At 25.2% G+C, this 9,539-nt stretch overlaps 1 pseudogene; it reads right to left on the reverse strand.

The window, feature by feature from the left end:
• Positions 1-7,319: 7,319 nt before the first annotated feature.
• On the reverse strand, positions 7,320-9,063 carry LOC113374871 (annotated as a pseudogene).
• Positions 9,064-9,539: the final 476 nt, after the last annotated feature.

Below are 9,539 nucleotides of genomic sequence, written 5' to 3' on the forward strand. Positions count from 1 at the left end.
ACTTAAAAATTCATAAAAATATCTTGCTCACATCATTTGTACTACTATTTCAAAATCATAATATATGATTGAATTTTAATATTCACAATCTGTGTTCTATTTTGTGCGTTTTTTTGCATTTTTTTTTAAAGATGTTATTATAAATTGGAAACATCTTATGATTTAATCTTAAAATATTCTTTTTGATGACTATTAATGCATTACATTCATTCATTTTTTTCATTAGATGCCACTTTCATCATAATATGGATTCTTTCCGTTCTAGAATTTAATAGCTCATGTTTTTTTCAGTACATCGATTGCAAATTGAAGCACATTGATATATGCATTTATTTTTAAAATATTTATATAATGCCTAAATTGCACTTTTACTTTAGTAAAATACTTTTAACTTTTAGTGACAAATCCAAATATTTCTTACTTTTTAAATCTATTGTACTTTTCATGAAAATATTTTGTTCACATCATTTGTACTACTATTTCAAAACCATAATATATGATTGAATTTTAATTTTCACTATCTGTGTTCTATCTTGTGCGTTTTTTGCATTTTTTTTAAAGATGTTAATATAAATTGGGAACACGTTATGATTTAATCTTAAAATATTTTTTTTGATGACTATTAATGCATTACATTCATTCATTTTTCTCATTATATGCCACTTTCATCATAATATGGATTTTTTCCGTTTTAGACTTTAATAGTTCATGTTTTTTTTCAATACATTGATTGCAAATTGAAGCACATTGATATATGCATTTATTTTTAAAATATTTATATGATGCCTAAATAATTGCACTTCTACTTTAGTAAAATACTTTTAACTTTTAGTGACAAATCCAAATATTTCTTACTTTTTAAATCTATTGTACCTTTCATGAAAATATTTTGTTCATTTCATTTGTACTACTATTTCAAAACCATAATATATAATTGAATTTTAATTTTCACTATCTGTGTTCTATTTTGTGCGTTTTTTTTCCTTTTTCTCATTTTTTTAAAGATGTTAATATAAATAGGAACCATCTTATGATTTAATCTTAAAATATTCTTTTTGATGACTATTAATGTATCATCAATAATATTGTTAGTTATGTCAAAACAATAACGATATATAACATATCTTATGGAATGTATTACTGATTATAGTTACTTTTAATGTGCACTATTTTTTAAAACTTTGCTAATATTTTTCAATAATAACTAATTTCAATCAATATGTTATTTTTTTCAGTACATTGATTGCAAATTGAAGCACATTGATATATGCATTTATTTTTAAAATTTTTATATGATGCCTAAATACTTGCACTTTTACTTTAGTAAAATACTTTTAACTTTTAGTGACAAATCCAAATATTTCTTACTTTTTAAATCTATTGTACTTTTCATGAAAATATTTTGTTCACATCATTTGTACTACTATTTCAAAACCATAATATATGATTGAATTTTAATTTTCACTATCTGTGTTCTATCTTGTGCGTTTTTTGCATTTTTTTAAAAGATGTTAATATAAATTGGGAACATGTTATGATTTAATCTTAAAATATTTTTTTTGATGACTATTAATGCATTACATTCATTCATTTTTCTCATTATATGCCACTTTCATCATAATATGGATTTTTTCCGTTTTAGACTTTAATAGTTCATGTTTTTTTTCAGTACATTGATTGCAAATTGAAGCACATTGATATATGCATTTATTTTTAAAATATTTATATGATGCCTAAATACTTGCACTTCTACTTTAGTAAAATACTTTTAACTTTTAGTGACAAATCCAAATATTTCTTACTTTTTAAATCTATTGTACTTTTCATGAAAATATTTTGTTCACATCATTTGTACTACTATTTCAAAACCATAATATATGATTGAATTTTAATTTTCACTATCTGTGTTCTATCTTGTGCGTTTTTTGCATTTTTTTTAAAGATGTTAATATAAATTGGAAACATGTTATGATTTAATCTTAAAATATTTTTTTTGATGACTATTAATGCATTACATTCATTCATTGTTTTCATTATATGCCACTTTCATCATAATATGGATTTTTTCCGTTTTAGACTTTAATAGTTCATGTTTTTTTTCAGTACATTGATTGCAAATTGAAGCACATTGATATATGCATTTATTTTTAAAATATTTATATGATGCCTAAATACTTGCACTTCTACTTTAGTAAAATACTTTTAACTTTTAGTGACAAATCCAAATATTTCTTACTTTTTAAATCTATTGTACTTTTCATGAAAATATTTTGTTCACATCATTTGTACTACTATTTCAAAACCATAATATATGATTGAATTTTAATTTTCACTATCTGTGTTCTATCTTGTGCGTTTTTTGCATTTTTTTAAAGATGTTAATATAAATTGGGAACATGTTATGATTTAATCTTAAAATATTCTTTTTGATGACTATTAATGCATTACATTCATTCATTTTTTTCATTATATGCCACTTTCATCATAATATGGATTTTTTCCGTTTTAGACTTTAATAGTTCATGTTTTTTTTCAGTACATTGATTGCAAATTGAAGCACATTGATATATGCATTTATTTTCAAAATATTTATATGATGCCTAAATACTTGCACTTTTACTTTAGTAAAATACTTTTAACTTTTAGTTACAAATCCAAATATTTCTTACTTTTTAAATCTATTGTACCTTTCATAAAAATATTTTGTTCATTTCATTTGTACTACTATTTCAAAACCATAATATACTCGTATAATTGAATTTTAATTTTCACTATCTGTGTTTTATTTTGAGCCCTTTTTGCATTTTTTTAAAGATGTTAATATAAATTGGAAACATTTTATGATTTAATCTTAAAATATTCTTTTTGGTGACTATTAATGTATCATCAATAATATTGTTAGTTATCTCAAAACAAAAACGAAATATAACATATCTTATGGAATGTATTACTGAATATAGTTACTTTTAATGTGCGATATTTTTTAAAATTTTGCTAATATTTTTCAATAATAACTAATTTCAATCAAAATGTTATTTGTTTCAGTATATTGATTGCAAATTTAAGCACATTGATATATGCATTTATTTTTAAAATTTTTATATGATGCCTAAATACTTGCACTTTTTTACTTTAGTAAAATACTTCTAACTTTTAGTAACAAATATTTCTTACTTTTTAAATCTGTTGTACTTTTCATGAAAATATTTTGTTCAGATCATTTGTACTACTATTTCAAAACCATAACATATGATTGAATTTTAATTTTCACTATCTGTGTTCTATTTTGTGCCTTTTTTGCATTTTTTTAAAGATGTTAATATAAATTGGAAACATTTTATGATTTAATCTTAAAATATTCTTTTTGATGACTATTAATGTATCATCAATTATATTCTTAGTTATGTCAACAATAACGATATATAACATATCGTATGGAATGTATTACTGAATATAGTTACTTTTAATGTGCGATATTTTTTAAAACTTTGCTAATATTTTTCAATAATAACTAATTTCAAACAATATTTTATTTAATGTATTGATAAATGTATTCATTATTAATTTTGTGACTTTGTTGACGTTTTAATTTTAATCTGATCCTAGATTAATGTATTTGTCGAATTAAATTATCACACTGTAATGCATTTTTGTGAATTATTTTGCACATTAATAGATTTTTTACTACGCATTCATATATCTATATAATATATAAATATATATATACATATATATATATATATATATATATATATATATATATATAATAGTTATGTTTATTAAATATAATGATAGAATTTTGCTTCAAACATTACCTATGTTACCTTTATAATTTTGTATTCGCATTTATGTGTACTTTGCTCCCTCTAATTGAATTTTAAATTTTCTAAATCATTGTGTTGTATTTTATTATTCTGAAAGATTTTTTTCATTGAAGTTATTAAAGTAATTTTATTGCTCTGCTAACGAACATAGTATTTTTAAATATGTTATTTCTTTATGATACTTTAACTTTAAAAAAAGGCTCAAGCTTTTTTAATATCTTAGCCTACATTTATATCTGTTGTTAAAAAAATTGCACTTAATTCGACGATGTGCAGTTATAGAAAGTCGTGTTCTATATAACAAACTTTATTTCCAAGTCATAAGATATCATTGTGTTTTTGAGTAAAGCATTCTGCAGTTTTAATATGACAGTATTTTTTTCACGTTTTTCACAAATTGATAGATTTGTGCAATATTTAAATAAACATATTTTTTATGTTGATATTTTTGCTATTTTTATGTTGATAATGGAATTTTGATAGTGATATTTTGCTTAATGGAGTATTTGCAAGTTTTAATCTCAGTTTTTATATTTAATAATAATTTTATATTTAATATTTTTTATATTCTTTTGACTATTTTATTTTTAAATGCATCAGATTTTCAAATGAATAAATTTTACTACTTTTTGCTTTGGCATCACTAGATATTTTTAAACAAAATCCTCTAGATTTAAATGTTTTTTTAAAAGTATTTTCCAAAACTTTTATCCAATGGAATTTATGTATAGTAATAAAATTTTAACCAAGCAATTTTGTACTCTATTTTTTTTTATTAAATATCAGATATTGCTAATTAATTTTTCAATTTTCTACAAAAATAATCTACTATCTACAATCTACATTTAGTTTGCTCTTAAAGTGTGTTCCTAATAACATTATCATATTATTGATCTCCAAATATTAAATGATTCAGAACGATTTATAATCTTAAAATTTTCTAACAAGATAACAAATATTAACTGAATAATGAATTATATCAGTTTATGTGAGATATGATATGTTTACCTAATTTGATGTCATTAACACATTAATATATTTATTGAATTTTATCGTTTCAATACAACTGTCTCATATTTATAATAATTTTCTATTGATAATTTTGCTAATATGTGTAAACTGATAAGAACACTTCATAATTCATAATTCAGAATTCATAAATAGGTCATCGGGAATTGGGAATTATTTTATATATGAATAAAATGTATTAAATAAAAAAACATCTTTTTTTTAAATATTGATGAAAATATTATATTAATTATTTTTATAAAAATACATCCATTAAGCAAGTTATATCAGTATCTATTTAAACATTTTTTTTTTGTTGCTGTATAAATGAATGTTGATTTTTGAATTGCAAATTGTTAGTAAATGGAATCCACAGTTCTTGTCGGCATCTTATTTTTGTAATTGATAATTCAATAAAATATTGTCTTATCTAAATGGTAATTTAGAATTTTTTATCATATGATGCATTTATAAATTTAATCATGAATGATAATTATAATATTTTGCGTACATTTTTCTATTCAATCTTATTAATTATATATGTGAGAATTATTTTTTCATGTTATTACTATACACAAAATATTTTTTCAATTATTAATTTTTATGATTAATTTATTACTATTTTCAATATTTACTTCTATTAAGATTTACTTTTATGAATGAAAAAGTTTTTCATTCAATAATATAATAATTTTGTTTTAAACTATTATGTGAAACTAAATGCAATATTTTCTTTACTTACAATATTTATATATATGACGACGTGTCGACATATGATCGACACATTTTCATCCTCATCGAAATTTTTTTGCATTAGAATTAATATGAATTTGCATTAGAATGAAATAATAATGAATTCATTATCAATAAATATTAAAATGGTAATTTTTGTTGCATACAGTTATGATGCAGATAATTGTATTTACTTAAGTTTGTCTTGCATTTTGCAATACGTATTTAAATTAATTTTTACTACTTATACTAATGTTTTTAATAAAAATGACCATTTTTTTCCCGTCGGGAGAAGCCAAACTCCCACCGGGCGCGTCCCCAGGTGGCGGATAGGGGGTGTCCTAACCGATCGTAAGATCGGCGGATTGGGGCGAAATAAAATAGTCCCCGCGGACCAAATTTGGCGTTGGAGCTGAAGAGTAACAGCCACCACGTGTGTCTTTTCGGAAAAAGCTCGCTGATCTTCGGATCAGAGGGTAAGGGCGAAATAAATAGCTCTCGCGTTAAAAAACAAAAACTTCTCTTTCGGCAGAAAGGGTTGGTTATACACCATCTGACCTGACCTATGGCCACGTACGCAAGCGGATAAGGGGACACTGCTCGAGAGAGATGAGTGGTTGATCCATATAGCGCAGTGTGCGTGGTAACTCCCACGGGAGAAAGAGGATGCCCGTCGAACTACCAGAATTTAAACAAACAAGAGACAGGAGGCTATTCATGGACCTCGAGCAGAGTTTGTTTATCAGAGGCCTTTTTTTGGGAGTTTATCAGAGATAGCAGAACTGCGAGAAAGATGGCACGCACTACACTACGCTCCACAAGAGAATCATGGCCGAAAACGACGAGTCCTGCTTGAGGTAGCCCACTCTGTACAGCTTTACAGAGCAGAGATATGGGTAAATATTCTTAAGCAGAACACCTATCAGCCCAAAATTGCGGCATTGTTTTTTAGTGGATAAAAATGTCCACACCACCGTTCATTGTTTTCTGTCAGAACAGGCGGCAGAATATTTACGATGGCGGTGTCATATTTTTTTTGTACCTGTATGAAAAACACGCACACACACATACATCAATTTTATCTAAAGTATGCCAAAATGTTTAGAAACCTTTGAAACGTAAAGATATATAATTTTTTTTATTTTCGATTCTTTTTCGAAATATTAGTTTAACATTTGATACTAACTATGTTTTTAATCGTACTGAATCTGGTTATGGATTTTAATAAATTGTATGTCAGTGCTTCTATCCTTTTAAAATTTATTACACCTTATAATATAATTACAAATTATACTGAATTAATATTTGATGCAAAAATTAATAATGATGCAAATCCGTGATGAAATTATTTTTACAATATCTCCTTAGTTATATTAATAAACATGATAATAACTGATCGCATTTATCAACTGTGAGTTTATAGGAAAAACGTTGTTTGAATCTATTATTAATAATTAAATTACTAAAATGGGATTTTTTTATAGCGTATGTTGCATACATAGCTTTGTTGGAGATAATTATAGTTGCTTAGCTTCGTCTAGCCTTTTTACAACATTTGAATTAATTTTTATGAATGCATCATAAATATATTTTTGTGAAAATATGATTCGCATTTTTTGAACAAATATTTAATTTTTCTATATTTCTATATATGTATTTTATAGGAGTAAATACTCAAGCTTACAATTTTATATTACATTTTATTCATTATTTTAAGAGATATTTTATAATATATTTCCGAATTATATTTGCATGTTAACTATACCGCACTTGGTACTTTATCCAAACGTCCTTTGGAGAAATTATCAATCCTGATAGTTCTCCCCGGCGCGGCGGTTTCTCTTTTCCGGGTGCTGGTGAAAATATGAAATTTGAACTAAGGATGCAAACATCAGGAACATATTCTGACGTGCAAACGTTTCTCCAGCACACAAACGTTTTCCTGAAATTAAACATTTTAGAGAACATATCAGCATTTTAATCTTGATTTTGTGAGCAATTTTTTAAATCTTCTAGTCTTTTAGCAAATTCAAGCTTTTCTTCTAATATTTTCAAACTCATATATGACTCATATCATAGTTATGACTTTTATTAAATGTATTATATTTCTATCAGGTTTATATGCATGTTATGTGCATTGATATTTTGTATGATTCATTTTCTATATATGTAATTTAATGGATTTTGTGTCTACCTGCTCCAAATGGTAAAGTGATATCTTTTTTCTTTAACAAACCGCGTGAATCCAAAAATCGTTCAGGTCGAAATACTTCAGGATCTCCCCATATATCGGAATCGTGGTGTATACTCCATAAATTGGTTATGACCATAGTGTTCTGAAAGTATTAAAAGCACAGCATTCGTAAATTCATTTTCAATCGTTAAGTTGTCTAAAATTTTACCTTTGGTATATTGTATCCATTTAAGGAGGTGTCAGTTTGGGCGCGATGCGGCAAATTTAAAGGAACCAAGGTTTCAATTCGCATAGTTTCGCGCAGGCATGACTCCGTATACGGCATGCTGAAATATATTAATTAACATTATTTTTTTAACTTAAACTTATATAAATTATTTTTTCAACTGTTCAGACTAATTTTGCACTTGCACTTATTAAATTTTGAATAAACCTATTTCTATTATAGCGTAAGTTGCATACATAGCTTCGGTGATGATAATTCAATTATATCGTTTAGCGTTTTTGCAATATTTGAATAAATTTTTATAAATACATAAATATTCTTTTGTGAAAATATTATACGCATTTTTGTGAAATTATTTAATTTTTTCTATACTTCTATATATGTAATTTTAATCATCTTCATGTGACAAAAACTTCAACTTATAATATATATTTTTGAAATCTTATAATATTTTAATAGTACAAAACTGCATCTGTACAATTATAACATGCGGGTACGTTTGTAAGGCAACGCGTGGAACTTCTTTAATGAACATAATTTGCTAACTGAACTTATATAATTTATTTTTTCAACTGTTCAAACTATTTTTGCAGATCTTGTTAATCTGTTGCATATATTAAATTTTGAATATACTTATACAATTTTTTAATACATACTGAATCGACCAAGTGTTTTGTTAAACTCTGGAACAACATATTTTCTATCGCATTTTTATATATATTGTTCTATCTAAAATTTGTCAACAGGCCAATAAATTCATGTAAAATTTTTAATAAAAATTTTTAAATTTTTTATTCAATAATATATATTATATTTTTTTATTAACAATTGTTATTGACTTGTGCAATACACTTTTGCTACCTTTTTTTCTTTGTTGTGTGTGCATTTTTTTTATATAATATTTAGTGTACGGCAATTTAATTCAACTTGCATCAAATTTTTCATTACAGTTTTTAAATCCTGATGAAATTTTTAAATATTTTTTGGAACAACTTGTTTCTTTTACTTAGTCTGTCATCAAGATTTGGCAATAAATTAAAACAATATTGGACCTACTTGCGCAATCCCAAAAGCTCCATATCGGATGGGATTTATTATAGATTTATATATCAATAACTTATTATCAAGTTTACATGATTGATTTGCGTCTCATTAGCCAATTTAGGTCTGTAACCTTCTGTCACAATAAAAAGTTGAATTGAAAATTTTGCATATCTTCACGTTTTGGTTTCTGAATATTTTGGCATACCTTAGAAAAAATGATGTATGTGTGTGTGTGTTGCTTGTGTGTGTCCGCAATTTTTCGATCCCGTTTTCGGCCGGACGGATCAAGCGATTTTGAATGATCCAAAAACATTCGATTTCTATTGATATGGAGATGTGCTGATTAGTTTAGGACAAAGACAGGTCCAACCGTTTTAGAGATACGGAATAAAGAGTGCAAAAAATAGAAATCTGTTTTTGAGAGAACGGAGCATCCGATTTGAATGATTTAAAAATTTTCTACTTGTGTTGACAAAACGTTTGCTTTTGGAGAGAGGCACAATTTTTTTTT

This window comes from Ctenocephalides felis, unplaced genomic scaffold, assembly GCF_003426905.1.
Source record: "Ctenocephalides felis isolate EL2017-DRISC unplaced genomic scaffold, ASM342690v1 CF-g0.4_SCAFFOLD_01886, whole genome shotgun sequence".
Lineage (NCBI taxonomy): Eukaryota > Metazoa > Arthropoda > Insecta > Siphonaptera > Pulicidae > Ctenocephalides > Ctenocephalides felis.